General features: G+C 46.3%; 1 protein-coding gene across 1 annotated transcript in view; it reads left to right on the top strand.

The window, feature by feature from the left end:
- Window positions 1-3,027: 3,027 nt before the first annotated feature.
- SH3BP4 (SH3 domain binding protein 4) overlaps window positions 3,028-19,551 on the top strand; it is a 175,328-nt gene continuing 158,804 nt past the window's right edge. The window contains exon 1 of the mRNA XM_068245280.1: window positions 3,028-3,270. The gene's annotated coding sequence lies outside the window, so the exon portion shown is untranslated. The remainder of the gene's footprint in view (window positions 3,271-19,551) is intronic.

Here is a 19,551-nt window from a genome sequence, read left to right on the forward strand (position 1 = left end):
CTTTGGTGTTTCTAGGACTTAAGGTGGCTTTGCTATTAACCGTTAAAGTCGGCGGATTTTTACTGTAATGTAAAATGCAGAAAATCTGCATCTGCCTATTTTCTGCATTTTACATTACAGTAAAAATCCACCAACTTTAGCGGTTAATAGCAAAGCCCCCGTAAGTCCTAGAAACACCAAATTTTCAGGGATTATTAAACAGAATCTTTTGAACAAGATGCAAAAATTTTTTTTCAAAAAGACCTTATAGTTTTTCAGAAAATCGATGTTAAAGTCGGGCGGAATTTCCGCGATTTCCGGCGGAAATTCCGCCTTGGAATGCGGAAATTGGTAGCGGAAAGCGGAATCGGTAATCGGTACATGACGGAATACGGAATCACCGCGGAATCGGAAATTGGCATTCCGACCATCCCTATGTGGGAGGAAACTGGAGTACCCAGAGGAAATGAAACCCACAGAAACACAGGAAGAACATACAAACTATGCACAGATTGTGCCCTGGTTGCATGCAGTCTGTATGTTCTCCGCGTGTCTGTGTGGGTTTCCTCCAGGCACTTCAGTTTCCTCCCACATAAAAAATACAGATAATCTTATTGGCTTCCCCCTCAATTAGCTCTAGACAATGATGGACATGTAGGGATTAGACTGTGAGCATCTCTGGGGGATAGTTAAAGGACAACTGAAGTGAGAAGAATATGGAGGCTGTCATATTTATACCCTTTTAAACAATACCAGTTGCCCGGCAGTCCTGCTGGTCTATTTGGCTGCGGTAGTGTCTGAATCACACTAGAAACAAGCATGCAAATAATCTTGACAGACCTGACAGTAATGTCAGAAACACCTGATCTGCTGCATGTTTGATCAGGGTCTATGGCTAAAAGCATAAGAGGCAGAGGATCAGCAGAATAGCCAGGCAACTGGTATTGCTTAAAAGGAAATAAATATGGCAGCCTCCATATCCCTCTCATTACAGTTGTCCTTTAATGATAAGACTATATACTTTGTGAAGCGCTGTAGAAGATGTTGGTGACTAGACAAATAATCATTAAAAAGTGTGAAATACACTCTTCTCCCTCCACGGAACCGCACAACAGAGGTTGGTTGGTGCCGGGTCCTGGACTCAGGAGGACTCCCACTTCTTCAAAGACCTAAGTGTATGAACACTTTGGTCCCTGATGTAGCGGGAGTCCCACGAAATGGCTGTAAGTCCGGTGTCTTTGTACCTACACCAGGGCTGCCCAATAGGCTTGATTGGTAGATCGCGGCCTCATGGACGCTTCCCATTGAATTTTGCCACTGATCGCACGGCCAATCGGGAGGAGAGAGGTGTGGCCAATCAGGGAAAAAGAGAGGAGTGGCTGAGAGGCCAGGGGCAGCTCTGCCATGACCCAGGGGCAGCTCTGCCATGACACAGTGTCATGGCTGGGGGCGGCGCTAAAAGCAAAACTTCCGCCTCCACTCACACTGCCCGCCGGAGCCTCCCTCAGCCGCCGAATTGCATATCTGCCCTCCAGGCAGCCGCGGCTGAGGGAGTGAAGACCAGGACGCCACCTGGAGGGAGGTAAGTTATAAGTGTGCCCGCCCTATACCCAGCTAACCTATACTAAAAGCACATATACCTAGCTAACCTATACTGAAGGCACATATACCCGGTTAACCTATACTAAAGGCACATATAACTGGCTAACCTATACTGAAGGCACATATACCCGGCTAACCTATACTGAAGGGACATATACATAACTACCTTTTCGGGGTGGGGGAGGGAGGGGCATGGGGTGCATTTGAAACGTCGGTAGATCTCCTGGCCTCGGCGAATTTTAAAGTAGCTCGCGAGCCAAAAAAGTGTGGGCACCCCTGACCTACACGCTATGGTGTGCCTAGTTTGCTGAGCCCACAATAAACCTTAAGTGCATTCAAATGGTGCCTCGCCTGTTATCTACTATCTATGCATATTACACTTTTTCATGTGTTTGGAGAGGGTACTCAGGATAAATGTATAAAGGCTCGTTCACATCATTTTTGGTCCCAGAGCCTTCTGTCATGCTGCCCCTACGTTTTGGAACTCCTTACCTCAACAGATCAGGACAGCTCCATCCCTGGACGTGTTTAAATCCAGACTGAAAACCCACCTGTTCAGTTTGGCATTTGCAGAAATATAACTTGTTGTGTGAATTCTTCATCCTACTACCAATTACTGAATCTGAGAGAGCCTAAGTGCTTTGAGTCCTACGGGAGAAAAGCGCTATAGAAATGTTATTGTATTGTATTATTGTATTTAGCACAGATAGTGGTGTGATTGGAACGCAACGCGTATGATCGCACACCATCTGCACCGCTATGCACTGCGCTGCTGATCTCATTCACTACAGTGACTGGGCCAGCGTTGCGCTTCCCAAACAATGCATGCAGCAGTGCGATAGCGCATCATAGCACACTGTACTGCTGCGCAGAGCATATGGGGCTTGATTCACTAAAGCGTGATAACTACTATCACAGCAGTTATCACGCGATCTGCCGCGCTCGGAGGTCATGATGTGAACGGCAAAGACACTTTCTATGCACTTCTGCTGTTCTTGTGTGTCGCACATCATACATGCTGCCAAAATGTGCACAGCAGCGTGTATGATGTGAACGAGGCCTAAGATATATATACAGTGCCCCCTTTCCCGCTAGTTTAGAAAAATCATGTTTTTTTAGGGCTGAGGGCTGCTTGTCAGCAGATACAGACCTGCTCCTGGCTTGTTTTCCCTGCGAGCAGCATTAACAGTCCGGCTGCCATGCCAGATGGAGCCTCCCTTCCCATTCTACTCCCAAAACTGTTTTTATTCCTTATCAACCAGGGCTAAAAACACTCATCTCCAGGAAATGTCTGACCACCGGCACTGCTTGTTACAGGACTAGAGATAACCACGGACTGCGGGGATTCACAAGACTTCCAAGTGTATCTGAAGAAAGCTACATCATTAAAAGAAGAAAATGTTCATACACTGTAAGCTTCTTTTGCCATGCCATGCCATGCGCAAGACATTGCAGAGAGATCCTGGAATGTTGGCAGCACCCCAGACGTGTGTCCTGTGCCAAGAAAGCTGAATATTTCAACTTAAAGTGTCAAGTCTTGCATGACTCCTGCAGCCGGTAATGTCAGAGACTAGCAAGCTTCATGATGGCATTATCCTGTAGAAACTGCTTCCTTCCAGTGAGATAGGAATCCGAATAGGGGTTGTGGAGGTCGCGACAGGGATTTTTATGACCTACTTGGTGCCCCAGGTAAGGACACACACACACACACACACACACACACACACACACACACACACACACACACACACACACACACACACTCAAACTCTCTCTCTCTCTATGATAGTATATATATAGATACTAATACAGTATTGGGCCATCAATTATCTAATTACAAAAAGATCATTACTGTAGGAGGGGATCAGGGTTCAAATCTCGACTCTTCCTGTTCAGTAAACCAGCACCTTTTTTAGTGTGTACACCTTGGGCAAGACTCCCTAACACTGCTACTACCTATAGAGTGCGCCCTAGTGGTTGCAGCTCTGCCGCTTTGAGTCCGCCAGAAGAAAAGCACAATATAAATGAGGGGTCTAATCCTGGGAAATGAAGTGAGTGGAATCGAATATAAAGATTTTTCCAGCATGTCCGATCATTTTTCCCGAAAAAACGGGATAATCGTTCGAATTTCTTGATCGAAAAAAAAATATTTTCAACTTTCATTCAATTCGATCATTTAGATCGAATAAACGGGAAAATCGAATGTTTTTATTGTATCGTGTATGGGCACCATAAGGATCCTAGAATATCTGGGCACAAAGAAATGGATAACATTAAAGTATGTAAGCATAAGGGCCCGTTCACACTGCACGCGTTTCCAGCCGCGTTTTGGAAACGCGTGCAGGTGGCCGAAACGCACGACATCAGACATTGCATAGAGTGCAATGTCTGATGTTCACACTGCATGCGTTCGGGACCTGTGCTGTCCGGGAACGCATGCTGCACGCAGATTTTGCTAAAACGCGTGGCTGTCCCATTCACTTTTCAGTGATGGGATCAGCCACACAACGCACACAAACGCGGATGGCCATGCGTTCGTACGCGTTGCGGTCCGCACGCGTTCCGCACGCATGACCATCCGCATTTGTGATCTGAACGGGCCCTTTGTGGTACACTGTAGGCACTGTATTTATGTGCCACACTCCTTTTACCCATATGTAACTGCAATGGAGACTGGACATAGACTTTGATACAAAGCCTGCATGCAGCAACTTAGTACAAAACGATCCATTACAATGCAGAGATGTGAAAAGCCCCATAAAGTAGTATGGGCAGTGAGATGCCATGCAGAATTATTCTGCAATGCAACTGACCACTGTGAACCAAGCCTGAATCTCATGCAAGCATCATTCTTGCACATGCCACAGTCAGGGCTGCCATCAGAAATGTTGGGGCCCCTCACACATCATCAGCCTTGCCCCCCCCCTCCTTAGGCCCACCCACTGGCTGCTGTGTCCACCCACTAGCCACCCCAACCCCCGCGATGCACGCCGCAAAATGTGCATGGCTCCAACACCGAAGAAAGCGGTGTGCAAATCGTCACAAGGTGAAAAAGTGGGCGTGGCTGGGGCATGTTGTGGGTGGAGCCAAATACTTAGTGATGATTTCGCGTAATTTTCTTGTAATTTTGTGCCGACTTTGGTTGTGACTAGCAAAGCCCCCATACATGCTATTGAAACTTTGAAAAATGACAATTTAAAACAATTTCTCTTTACATTTTTAAAATCTATTTTCTCAAAAACTAAAAGGTCTGTTTGAAAAATTCTTTTTTTTTTTTTTGACTTGTACCCACTATTGTCCTTAAAATACGTTGCAATGGGGACGTGGCTGGCTGCTGAGCTGCATGGCTGTGTGAGACCAGAGCTCTCTGCCTGAATACCAGAAACAGCTACTAAAAGCACTCTGAAAAGCCCCAAAAACCACACAGAAAGATGGCAGGACGTTCTGAGGACGACTGGGAGTACAGAAGAACAAAATCAGGAAGAAATTACAGCTCTCCAGCCCTGAGAAAGCTGTCTCCCTACTATGCTGAAGGAAACCAAGATGGCCACCGCTATCACAGCAGGGAGGCCCTGGACAGATCCACCCTGAGCACTCCACCTTCCATACCACTAAAAAACAGGTATGCACCTCTCCAGACCCCCTACCCAAGAGGCCATGAGGCGCTCTATGAGGAGGACTCAGATGAGGAGAACTTCCAGCGGCAGCGGCAGGCCAAGAAGAGCCGCGAGCGGAGCCCCCTGAAGCCGGGACCCACAGTACAAGGTCAGCCCAATGCGGACTTCCAGGACGCCCAGGTACCGCTACGCGTACAATCCCCTGACGCATGCGTACGTTTGGACGCGTCCAACGGTCCGCAAAATACGCATCCCACCACTCCAGGCGTACATGCGGACGCGTCCAACTATACAAAAAATCCGCAATACTCTTCACCAAGCGGACAGATGGTCGCATCAACTCAGCAAAACATGCATTCACTTCCCCAACGCTTTAAAGGGGAAATAGGCTGCAAAGACAACCACAAGCTCTGGATCCTTTGGAATCTTTTCCAGTAACTGACCAACCCACTTCACAGCAGTTCCTAAAAGATTTCATGCTTTCCTTCAGAGCAGTCATCCAAGATGACATTGGAGAAGTCAGAGCAGACCTCCAATCCTTAGCAGGTCACGTTTCGCAAATTGCAGGGGAAACTGACTCCAGAATTTCTAAGTTAGAAAGAAGAATAGAGGAGATGACCATTGCTCATAATAACCTTGTGGGAGCACACAAAGAGTTATTGCAACAAAACATGTGGATGAAGGAGAAAATATCCGACAACGAGGATAGGAATCGTCGGAATAATATTAAAATAAGAGGCGTACCAGAATCTGTTAATTCCAATGACCTAAAAGACTACGTCAAAGATATTTTGAAGAACACAGCTCCTGATCTCCCGGATCAAGAATTAGTGATTGACAGGGCCCACCGCCTGCCAAAGCCCTCTCATGTACCCAAGCATCTCCCACGTGATGTCATAACGAGGGTGCACTTTTTTCATGCGAAGGAAAGATTACTTGCAGCAACCAGAGGTGGCAAGAAACTACCCAACCCATACCAGGACCTCATCCTTTACCAGGACCTCTCGCAAGCGACACTTCAAGCAAGGAGAAAGTTCTCAGAAATTACTACCACCCTGCGCCATAGGAAAATTGACTATTCCTGGGGTTTCCCTCCAAAACTCTTGATTTTAGACAATGGAGTAACTCACGTTGCCAGGAACCCGAAAGAAGCTTATGACCTATTGGCTAAATGGGATATCCCATTCTTTATCCCAAGAGACCCCAGGAAGGACAGACCATTTCATACAGAGAAGCCTATCTACCAGGTATCTCTATCAAAGCAGCTGGCTTCCCCGAGGCAAAACTTCAGAGGTACTCCACTAAACCAGATGGACACTACCCCTCCTCCTGACCAAGCGGAGAAAGAAGATTCAGCAGGGGCTTCTTCAGCTTCTTGAGCATACGGTATTCTTCCACAAACTTTATTTTTCCCCCCAAAGGCTTTATTCCCTAGGGCATAAACAACTTTGTTTTTTTTTTCCCCCTTGAAGGAATAGGCTTGACCTGAACTATTTGAGTTCATACCACCAATCAAGCTTCCTCTTTTTTGGATCAAACCAGATCCTAACTAGTACTCTTAGTTATCATTGTTCTAGTTGTTTAATTACTAGTTTCTTAAGACTCCTTTGTCTGGAGTCTCTGTTGGGAGGCTTCTCAGTAAAGCCCCCATTCTCCAGGCAGGCAGCTAACTGGGAGGTAGAACCGGATGCCTTCCAGTGTGCGGCCTAATTTTCTGTATTCCCTGTTTTTTCTGTTTTTTCTCCAGGTTTGTATGTTTTGCAGGTTGTTGTCCTTAAACTATATAGATGTGCTCATCACCATGATATGCAGAGGGTTAACGGATACTCCGGGACTGTCTCGTGAAGGACCGACTGATTGGTATGTTTTGTATGAATGCATTAGCTGCAGCAACCATGGTTTTAAATTGTAACATCCTATCAGTTAATGTGAGAGGACTCAACTCATATAGAAAACGCTTCCTCTTACAAAAACTGATAAAGGAACAAAGTGCAGACATTGTGTACATTCAGGAATCGCATCTGACCAAAATTTCTGCAAGCAGATTTAAAATCCACCAATTTTCCCGAATATTCCACTCAACACTTAAAAGTAAAAAGAAAAAAGCAGGGGTCTGCATAGCGGTAAAAGACTCGCTGGGTTTAGTGGTAGAGGAAACTTTCGCTAGTGATGATGGCAGATTTGTAATTGTTAAAGGCACCATTAACTCCCAAGAATACACTTTCGCAAACTTATATTCCCCAAACTCACACCAACTTAAATTTATTAATAAAAAATTAAAGAAAATCTCAACACTACAAAAAGTACACCTGTTTATTTCGGGTGATTTTAACGCAATAGCTGACGTACAAATAGATTGTACATCCAATACCAGAAGAACCCATTCTATCCTCCAACCAGCACTATTGAACCATGAACTTTACGACTCATGGAGATGTTTTCATCCTAATTCTAAGGAGTATACTTACTACTCCCCTGTACAAAAATCTTTTACACGTATTGATTACTAGAGTTGGGCCGAACGGTTCGCCGGCGAACGCGGTTCGCGCGAACTTAGGTGGTTCGCGTGCGGGTACCGCACGCGAACCTTTTGCGGAAGAAGTTCGGTTCGCCCCATAATGCACCTGAGGGTCAACTTTGACCCTCTACATCACAGTCAGCAGGCCCAGTGTAGCCAATTAGGCTACACTAGCCCCTGGAGCCCCACCCCCCCTTATATAAGGCAGGCAGCGGCGGCCATTACGGCCACTCGTGTGCCTGCATTAGTCAGAGTAGGGCGAGCTGCTGCAGACTGTCTCTCAGGGAAAGATTAGTTAGGCTTAACTTCTTCCTGGCTGCATACCTGTTCTGTTCAGTGAGCCCTCAGCCCACTGCATACCTGTACTGTGATCCTGCCACTGCATAGCTGTTCAGTGATCCTGCCACAGCATACCTGTTCTGTTCAGTGAGCCCTCAGCCCACTGCATACCTGTACTGTGATCCTGCCACTGCATAGCTGTTCAGTGATCCTGCCACAGCATACCTGTTCTGTTCAGTGAGCCCTCAGCCCACTGCATACCTGTACTGTGATCCTGCCACTGCATACCTGTTCAGTGATCCTGCCACAGCATACCTGTTCTGTTCAGTGAGCCCTCAGCCCACTGCATACCTGTACTGTGATCCTGCCACTGCATAGCTGTTCAGTGATCCTGCCACAGCATACCTGTTCTGTTCAGTGAGCCCCCAGCCCACTGCATACCTGTACTGTGATCCTGCCACTGCATACCTGTTCAGTGATCCTGCCACAGCATACCTGTTCTGTTCAGTGAGCCCTCAGCCCACTGCATACCTGTACTGTGATCCTGCCACTGCATACCTGTTCAGTGATCCTGCCACAGCATACCTGTTCTGTTCAGTGAGCCCTCAGCCCACTGCATACCTGTACTGTGATCCTGCCACTGCATAGCTGTTCAGTGATCCTGCCACAGCATACCTGTTCTGTTCAGTGAGCCCTCAGCCCACTGCATACCTGTACTGTGATCCTGCCACTGCATACCTGTTCAGTGATCCTGCCACAGCATACCTGTTCTGTTCAGTGAGCCCTCAGCCCACTGCATACCTGTACTGTGATACTGCCACTGCATACCTGTTCAGTGATCCTGCCACAGCATACCTGTTCTGTTCAGTGAGCCCTCAGCCCACTGCATACCTGTACTGTGATCCTGCCACTGCATACCTGTTCAGTGATCCTGCCACAGCATACCTGTTCTGTTCAGTGAGCCCTCAGCCCACTGCATACCTGTACTGTGATCCTGCCACTGCATAGCTGTTCAGTGATCCTGCCACAGCATACCTGTTCTGTTCAGTGAGCCCCCAGCCCACTGCATACCTGTACTGTGATCCTGCCACTGCATACCTGTTCAGTGATCCTGCCACAGCATACCTGTTCTGTTCAGTGAGCCCTCAGCCCACTGCATACCTGTACTGTGATCCTGCCACTGCATACCTGTTCAGTGATCCTGCCACAGCATACCTGTTCTGTTCAGTGAGCCCTCAGCCCACTGCATACCTGTACTGTGATCCTGCCACTGCATACCTGTTCAGTGATCCTGCCACAGCATACCTGTTCTGTTCAGTGAGCCCTCAGCCCACTGCATACCTGTACTGTGATCCTGCCACTGCATACCTGTTCAGTGATCCTGCCACAGCATACCTGTTCTGTTCAGTGAGCCCTCAGCCCACTGCATACCTGTACTGTGATCCTGCCACTGCATAGCTGTTCAGTGATCCTGCCACAGCATACCTGTTCTGTTCAGTGAGCCCCCAGCCCACTGCATACCTGTACTGTGATCCTGCCACTGCATACCTGTTCAGTGATCCTGCCACAGCATACCTGTTCTGTTCAGTGAGCCCTCAGCCCACTGCATACCTGTACTGTGATCCTGCCACTGCATACCTGTTCAGTGATCCTGCCACAGCATACCTGTTCTGTTCAGTGAGCCCTCAGCCCACTGCATACCTGTACTGTGATCCTGCCACTGCATAGCTGTTCAGTGATCCTGCCACAGCATACCTGTTCTGTTCAGTGAGCCCTCAGCCCACTGCATACCTGTACTGTGATCCTGCCACTGCATACCTGTTCAGTGATCCTGCCACTGTATACCTGTTCTGTGAACCCGCCACTGTATACCTGTTCTGTTCAGTGGACCCGCCACTGTATACCTGTTCTGTGAACCCGCCACTGTATACCTGTTCTGTTCAGTGGACCCGCCACTGTATACCTGTTCTGTGAACCCGCCACTGTATACCTGTTCTGTTCAGTGGACCCGCCACTGTATACCTGTTCTGTGAACCCGCCACTGTATACCTGTTCTGTTCAGTGGACCTGCCACTGTATACCTGTTTAGTGAACACGCCACTGCATACCTGTTATGTTCAGTGAACCTGCCACTGCATACCTGTTCTGTGAACCCGCCACTGTATACCTGTTCTGTTCAGTGGACCCGCCACTGTATACCTGTTCTGTTCAGTGGACCTGCCACTGTATACCTGTTCTGTTCAGTGGACCTGCCACTGTATACCTGTTTAGTGAACACGCCACTGCATACCTGTTGTGTTCAGTGAACCCGCCACTGTATACCTGTACTGTTCAGTGAACCCACCGCATCAGTGCGCATACCTGTGCAGTTAAGTGAACCCACCTACCTACGTGAGTGCACGCAGTGTGATATACCACTCCGTGCATACCCGATATGGACAAAACAGGTAGAGGAAGAGGTAGTGGCAGAGGCAGAGGAAGGCCACCCGGCAGGTCTGCGCGAGGTCGTGTAAATGTAATTTCGTGTGGACCTGGCCCACAGTACAGTGCTCGGAAGAAGGCACGTCCCATCACCTCCCAAGATTGTCAGGACGTGGTTGAGTATTTAGCGACACAGAACACCTCATCTTGCTCAGCCACCAGCGCTACTACTAGCACCACTTCCGCTGCATTTGACACTTCGCAAGAATTATTTAGTGGTGGTGAAATCACTGATGCACAGCCATTGTTACAGCCAGATGAATTTTCACCAGCTCATATGTCTGCGTTACGCGACAACACTATGGATGTAACGTGTAAGGAGGATGAAGGACCTACACATTTGGATTTTTCTGAGGCAAGCGAAGCTGGGCAGGATGATTACGATGATGACGATGATAGGGATCCTCTGTATGTTCCCAATAGAGGAGATGAAGAGGAGGACAGTTCAGAGGGGGAGTCAGAGAGTAGTAGGAGGATAGAAGTTGCTGAAAGAAGCTGGGGCAGCTCTTCGTCAGAAACAGCTGGTGGCAGAGTCCGGCACCATGTATCGCCAGATTCGCCACCTATGTACAGCCAGCCAACTTGCCCTTCAGCATCAGCTGCTGAGGTGCCCACATCACAGGGTGGCTCAGCGGTGTGGAAATTTTTTAATGTGTGTGCCTCAGATCGGACCAAAGCCATCTGTTCGCTCTGCCAACAAAAATTGAGCCGTGGAAAGGCCAACACTCACGTAGGGACAAGTGCCTTACGAAGGCACCTGCAGAAAAGGCACAAACAGCAATGGGATGGCCACCTGAGCAAAAGCAGCAGCAGCACACAAAAGCAAAGTCACCCTCCTTCTCCTCTTCCTCCTTCAGGTGCATCATCTGCTTATGCCGCTCTCTCCCTTGCACCTTCACAGGCACCCTCCTCCACTCCGCCTCTGCCCTTGAGCGGTTCCTGCTCCTCTGCCCACAGCAGCAGTCAGGTGTCCGTGAAGGAAATGTTTGAGCGGAAGAAGCCACTTTTGGCCAGTCACCCCCTTGCCCGGCGTCTGACAGCTGGCGTGGCGGAACTGTTAGCTCGCCAGCTGTTACCATACCGGCTGGTGGACTCTGAGGCCTTCCGTAAATTTGTGGCCATCGGAACACCGCAGTGGAAGATGCCAGGCCGCACTTATTTTTCCAGAAAGGCCATACCCCAACTGCACCGTGAAGTTGAGAGGCAAGTGGTGTCATCTCTTGCGAAGAGCGTTGGGTCAAGGGTACACCTGACCACGGATGCCTGGTCTGCCAAGCACGGGCAGGGCCGCTACATTACCTACACAGCCCATTGGGTGAACCTGGTGGTGAACGATGGCAAGCAGAAAGCGGCGGACCAAATTGTGACACCTCCACGGCTTGCAGGCAGGCCTCCTGCCACCTCCTCTCCTCCTGCTACATGCTCTTCGCTGTCCTCCTCCTCCTCCTTGGCTGAGTGGCAGTTCTCCTCTCCAGCTACACAGCCCCAGCTCCGCAGGGCCTATGCTGCATGCCAGGTACGACGGTGTCACGCCATCTTAGACATGGCTTGTCTCAAAGCGGAGAGTCACACTGGAGCAGCTCTCCTGGCTGCTCTTAAGAAACAGGTGGATGAGTGGCTGACCCCGCACCACCTGGAGATAGGCAACGTGGTGTGCGACAACGGCAGCAATCTGCTTGCCGCTTTGCATATGGGGAAGCTGACACACATACCCTGCATGGCACATGTCATGAATCTGGTGGTTCAAAGATTTGTGGCAAAGTACCCTGGCTTAGCGGATGTCCTGAAGCAGGCCAGGAAGTTCTGTGGGCATTTGAGGCGCTCTTACACAGCCATGGCACGATTTGCAGAAATTCAGCGTAAAAACAACATGCCGGTGAGACGCCTCATTTGCGATAGCCCCACTCGCTGGAACTCGACCCTCCTCATGTTCTCCCGCCTGCTAGAACAGAAGAAAGCCGTCACCCAGTACCTCTACAACTGGAGTAGAACGAAACAGTCTGGGAAGATGGGGATGTTCTGGCCCGACAACTGGACAATGATGAAAAATGCATGCAGGCTCATGCGGCCGTTTGAGGAGGTGACCAACCTGGTGAGCCGCAGTGAGGGCACCATCAGCGACTTAATTCCCTACGCGTACTTCTTGGAGCGTGCTGTGCGTAGAGTGGCGGATGAAGCTGCGAATGAGCGTGACCAGGAACCGTTACGGCAGGAACAGGCATGGGACCAATTTTCATCAGACCCAGCTGTTTCCTCAACACCTGCGGCAGCACAGAGGGGGGAGGAGGAGGAAGAAGAGAGGTCATGTGCAGAAGATGAGTCAGACTCAGAGGATGATGAGCAAGGTGTTTCTTTGGGGGAGGAGGAGGAGGAGGAGGGGACAGCGGCAGGAGAACAACCGCAGCAGGCGTCGCAGGGGGCTTGTGCTGCGCAACCTTCCCGTGGTATTGTTCGCGGCTGGGGGGAGGAGGTTGACTTACCTGACGTCACTGAGGAAGAGCAAGAGGAGATGGAGGGTACTGGATCCGACTTTGTGCAGATGTCGTCTTTTATGCTGTCCTGCCTGTTGAGGGACCCCCGTATAAAAAACCTCAAGGGGAATGAGCTGTACTGGGTGGCCACACTACTAGACCCTCGGTACAGGCACAAAGTGGCGGACCTGTTACCAACTCACCGGAAGGTGGAAAGGATGCAGCACATGCAGAACCAGCTGTCAACTATGCTTTACAATGCCTTTAAGGGTGATGTGACGGCACAACGCCAGCAAGGTACCACTGCCACTAATCCTCCTCCCGTGTCCACGCAGTCAAAGACAGGACGCTCCAGCGATCTCATGGTGATGTCGGACATGCGGACGTTCTTTAGTCCAACGCCTCGCCGTAGCCCTTCCGGATCCACCCTCCACCAACGCCTGGAACGGCAGGTAGCCGACTACCTGGCCTTAAGTGTGGATGTAGACACTGCTGTGAACAGCGATGAGGAACCCTTGAACTACTGGGTGCGCAGGCTTGACCTGTGGCCAGAGCTGTCCCAATTTGCCATCCAACTTCTCTCCTGCCCTGCCGCAAGCGTCCTCTCAGAAAGGACCTTCAGCGCAGCTGGAGGCATTGTCACAGAGAAGAGAAGTCGCCTAAGTCACAAAAGTGTTAAGTACCTCACCTTTATAAAAATGAATGAGGCATGGATCCCGGAGGGCTGCTGCCCGCCCCAAGACTAAGTCAGTCCCCGCACATACAGCATCTCTGCCTGCACGCCGTGTGACTGGCTGCCTGGCCTGCCCCAAGAAGACTAAGTCGCTCCCAGTCCCTCCACACAGCATGTCTGCCTGCAGGCCGCTTCACTACCTTCTCCGCCACCACCAACAGGGTCCGGGACTCCAGGCGGATTGCTGAATTTTTTAGGCCGCTGCTAGCAGCGGCCGCTGTAATAATTTTTCGGGTGCGTGTACATGACTGCCTAATTTTTCTGGCTGCACTGCGGGCAGCTGCAACAACAAAAGAAAAGGCATGAACATGCGCCCATTCCCCTTCGTGATCATTACCTTGCCGTGGTGAAGGGGCTTGCGTATCACAATGGAGCAATGACCGGCGCCTAGATGAGTGTCTCGGGGGGCACACCCACGATAATAAGGTCGTTGCCTCATTGTGGTCAGACCAAATTTGATCAGCTGGACAGTCACTGTTCTGTCATTCAGCTACATCAGCCAGGTGACTGACCATATGGGCTGTAAAGCCACCAAAACCTGCACTCTCGCCATGGTGCGCACCAGTCCAGCACGGCCGTCACTACACAAACAGCTGTTTGCGGTGCGTTACACGATGAGTTTGGTGCGTCAGTGTGAAGCAGTACCTTAATTACACTACCTGATTGATGTATACACATGCAAGATGTTTGAAAGCACTTTAGGCCTGTCATTTAACATTCAATGTGATTTCTGCCCTTAAAACGCTGCTTTGCGTCAAATCCAGATTTTTCCCGGGGACTTTTGGCATGTATCCCACTCCGCCATCCCCCCCTCCAGGTGTTAGACCCCTTGAAACATCTTTTCCATCACTTTTGTGGCCAGCATAATTAATTTTTTTTTTCAAAGTTCGCATCCCCATTGAAGTCTATTGCGGTTCGCGAACTTTAACGCGAACCGAACCTTTCGCGAAAGTTCGCGAACCCGGTTCGCGAACCGAAAATCGGAGGTTCGGCCCAACTCTATTGATTACTGCTTAGTTGATAGGTTTACCCTGCCACTGATCACAGAAGTTGAAATTATACCCAGAATTTGGTCAGACCATTCCCCCCTACTTATCAAATTTAGTCTAACAAATTCCCCTGCACGCCCCCACCTATGGAAACTGAATAAATTCATTTTAAATTCCGAACATTCTCTACCCATCATTAAAAAAGAACTTTCTGAATATTTTGAAATAAATGACACCAAAGATGTTTCCAAAACAGTTCTATGGAATGCACACAAAGCCTTCATTAGAGGTGTATTTTTGAAACTAAGTGCAATACAAAAGAAAAAAAGAAAGGAAAACACAAACAGGTTGTTACAAAAAATTAAATCCTTGGAAAAGGAAATATTCAGCAACAAAAAAAGAGACCTGATAAAGTCCCTTGAGGAAACAAGACAAGAGTTGGCAGACACACTATATTATGAGTACGACAAGTGGCAAACCATCCTTAAGGAAAATTGGTATTATGAAAATATTAGAGCTGGAAAAATAATGGCCAGAAAGATTAAAGGTAAGAGAGTGCTCCACAGAATAGTAAAGATTACACATCCTAATTCAAAAAAAGTAGTCCATCACCCACAAGAAATAATTGATGCCCTGGCTTCATACTATGAGTCCCTTTACAACCTAGAATCAGACCCAAATACCCACACCCCAAATACACAGGAAATTGATAAATACCTAGATAAGATCAAGCTTCCCACTTTGTCTGAATTCGAACAGAAAACTTTACAAATGCCCTTTAACCAGCAAGAAGTTACCCGGGCTATAAATTCCCTTAAAAACGACAAGGCTCCAGGGCCAGATGGCTTTATCAACAGTTATTTCAAGAAATTTATATCCACACTGGTTAAACCCCTTACAGACATGTACAACGAGGTAGCATTATCAGGTATTTTCCCTAAGGAGTCACTATCGGCCTTAATCACCACCATCCCTAAAGAGGATAAAGATCCCTCTGACCCAAGCAGTTACCGACCCATATCCCTATTGAATACTGACATTAAAATATATGCCAAAGTTATAGCGAATAGAATTGCCCCACTGATGACACAGATGTTACACTCTGATCAAGTAGGCTTCACCAGACATAGATCGACATGTGATGGTACTCGAAAGGCCCTTGCCTTGATTCATAAAGTGGGGCTCTGTCGGACGCCTACCCTCCTGGTATCACTTGATGCGGAGAAGGCGTTCGACAGAGTCAACTGGTTGTATTTGTCAAGGGTACTAACTAAATTTGGAATTCCTAGCTTTTTACATAAAGCAATCCTGGCTCTATATACCCAACCTTCGGCGAAAGTTTTATCTTCTGGCTCTTTATCCCAAGCCTTTGACATTAGAAATGGAACTCGTCAAGGATGCCCCCTCTCCCCATTAATTTTTAACCTTTCATTAGAACCCTTAGCCCAAAGCATTAGAGACAATCCCCAAATACACGGTATAAAATTAAATCAATCAATCAGTAAACTGAGCCTATATGCTGATGACATAATTTTATTTCTTCAGAAACCTTTAACATCATTGCCAGCTGCCAATAAGGAAATTAACAATTTCTCCCATATCTCATTTTACAAACTTAACCAAAAGAAAACTGTAATCCTTCCATGTTTTATTCCTCAAAAAATCAGAGAAACTCTCAAGAAATCCTGTAGCTTTTCATGGAATGATACTGCCATAAAATATCTGGGCATATATCTGACCCCACAAATATCCCAGCTTTATAAAGAGAACTATAACCCCTGGTTGAAAAAGTTTAAAGACAAATTAGAAGCCTTAGCTAAAATAGAGTATTCCTGGATGGGTAGAACAGCGGCCTTTAAAATGATATTACTTCCCCAACTTCTCTACCTGTTCAGGAACCTACCTATCAAAGTCCCTCAGACTTTTTTCAACTCACTACAAAAACTCCTCAACAAATTTATATTACTAAACAAAAAATCTAGATTTTCCAATAAAGTATTAACATCCCACACTTCAAACCTAGGGTTAGGAGTCCCCAACCTAGAATTTTACTAGAAGTCGACCCTGCTAGACCAGTCTAGATCAATATGGTTGGAAGATCTCACCAAACAATGGTTCTCCATAGAAGAAGAACAGCTTCCATATACCTCATATAGACTTTTTCTAGAATCTAGACTGGTTTGGCAGGTTAGACACACTAATTACAACCCCATTACAGCCAATACTATTAGACTATGGAAGGAAATATTGAAACTTTGTAAAGATGACCCCTTAGCAATAGAAATAGATACTCCTTTAACAGCTCTTAACATGGTTATTAGAGATATAGACATACAAAACTGGATAGATGCAGGAATAAAAAATATTAAAGACTTATTAGATAAAGATGAGATTAAACCATTTGACCAGCTGAGGACAAGTTATAATATCCCCACCACAGATTTAGCCCTATATTCTAGAATCAGCAGATTTATTAAAAAACACCATTTCTCCCCTATCATCATACTTCCCCAAATTAAAAAACTGATTCAACCAGAGGGTATTCATACTAAGGGTACCTCACTCCTCTATAGAACTCTACTATACCTGAAAGAAAAATTCCCAAAGTGGCAATTTAAAAGCTGGCAGGATTACTTGGGAGTAGAAATCAATGTGGAAGAATGGGAGCTCACAGCAAAGTCTGTGAAACAATCCTCACACTGCGTGAATCACCATGAAGGATTAATAAAAACAGTATGGCAATGGTACATGACCCCAGAGAAAATAGCCAAATTTGACACAAAATCCTCCCCCCTATGTTGGAGGGGGTGCAACTTGACGGGCTCCATCGGCCACCTACTTTGGGATTGCCCAAAATTAGCCATACTTAGGAACAACATTGAAGGTTTTTTAAAGAAGTTACCTATGTCGTTGCAAACCATTCCCTCTGGCATGGCTCTTTTACACCTGGGTACTAGAGATCTCCCACCACAGGAGAGATTGATTTATAACCATGTCTTCATTGTCACTAGGAACCAAATAGCTCTCAATTGGAAATCCGATACTATCCCCACTATGGGGGAAATTCTAAGGATTGTTGAATCCAACCTCCTCGCGGAAAAAGCTTGGGCAATTAGAAGTGGCACCATAAACTCCTTTCTGAGTAAGGCCAATCTCTGGCCTACAATTTATAAAAATTCAAAACTTCTGAAATTTTGAGTGTATTTTCCTCTCACAGACTGAATGAATGTTTGAAGGCATGTCTGATGGTTGCTTGTTGGTCCTCACGAGACGGATCCTGGAAACTGTACTTGTCATTTTATCTGTAAATCCTCAACAGAACATCTGAGGACGTGAAACCTGCTCCTACCTATCTGCACACTAACTTCAGGACAACCCTGCACCCCTGTTCAATGTAGAGTAGATTGTTGATTGCTAGAGTTATCTAGCATAGTTGACCTATGGTCTAACCACCCCTATTTATACGCCAACTACCAATTTATAATCAATACAGATTGACAACACTAACAACAATAACAAATATTTAAAGTCAACCACTAGACCGCTTAGCAGCCCCTCCCAACTAACTATCAAACTTTAAAATCAACCAAAAACAACATTTCCATCTGCAATCCATATTTGGAACACCCAAGATATGCACTATAAGGCATAGTCACTCCCTGGAGTCTCTGTAGGGTGGTGTAATTCCCCCATTCTCCAGGTAGAGAGATTTTCACTTATCACTTCCTGTATGGACATAAATAACAGGACCAATATGATAGACCTTGAAGAACTACACAACAACACTTGTTGGGATCAACAACTTCTTCCCCCTATTAAGATTGATGGTATATACAAAACTAAACGGGTATATCCCCGCCCCTTTAATTTAACAACAAAGGTAAACACAGCCAAATACGTCAAGTACTATTCTTGACATTGACTTTCTTTAAAGAGTAGTGCACAATATCTTAAGCTTTCCTTTCTCTTGCAGGATTGATAGAATATAAATTAAACAATCTCTTTGACTCAACCTCTATTGATATATAATAAAGATGATAATAAAGCACAATTTTCTCCAGATGTTATGCATATCTGAAAGTAACATACCTTATAATATTTGTCTATGTTATGCTTATGTATTTCATAACCTACTTAACAAATATACTTTACTACTGTTATAATTTGTACACTGCTCTAACCACATTATTTTTCTTTCTGTAAAATGTTTTAAAAATTCTTTCAATAAAAAACATTGGAATTGGTTTAACATAGAAAAAAAAAAAAAATACGTTGCAATTTTGGTGTCAATAGCATGTATGGTGGCTTTGTGATTAACCACCAAAATCCGCACAAAATTATGCAAACGTTTAGCGAAAATTACGCTAAAAATTATTCAAAATTATGAAATACAGTATTACTATTACATATGAAATTATAGCAGAATGAAACCAGTATTTATTCTTTGCTCTAAAAAAGTATTTACAGCATATTATATACAACCAACATTTTTTTTACTAGAACAGCATTCAATTAGTTATACACAGGGCTTGAAAGTTCATTGCAGAGAAAGCTGGAGGCATCCGAAGTGGAGAAAACATTATCTTGTGTTTACTTAATTGTATCAAGTGAGGAATGTGACACATTCTCTGACTGTGCAGGAGCTCCTGAACACAGACAGACACTCAAAGCATTTCTGCCTTCAATACAACACGAATAAAACCAGTTTTTAATAAAATGCAAAGGCAGCTCTCAAAGCAAAAAAACTGTGCTTTTGGGAACTTGTAATTTCTAAATTAATAATAATAATTATGCACAAATTCAAATATGATAATCGTATGGCATATAAAAAGTAGGAAAACATGCTTTTATTGAATATTATGCGAGGGTTTTATACCGCTTT

Source organism: Hyperolius riggenbachi, chromosome 7 (assembly GCF_040937935.1).
Source record: "Hyperolius riggenbachi isolate aHypRig1 chromosome 7, aHypRig1.pri, whole genome shotgun sequence".
In the NCBI taxonomy this organism is placed as follows: Eukaryota; Metazoa; Chordata; class Amphibia; order Anura; family Hyperoliidae; genus Hyperolius; species Hyperolius riggenbachi.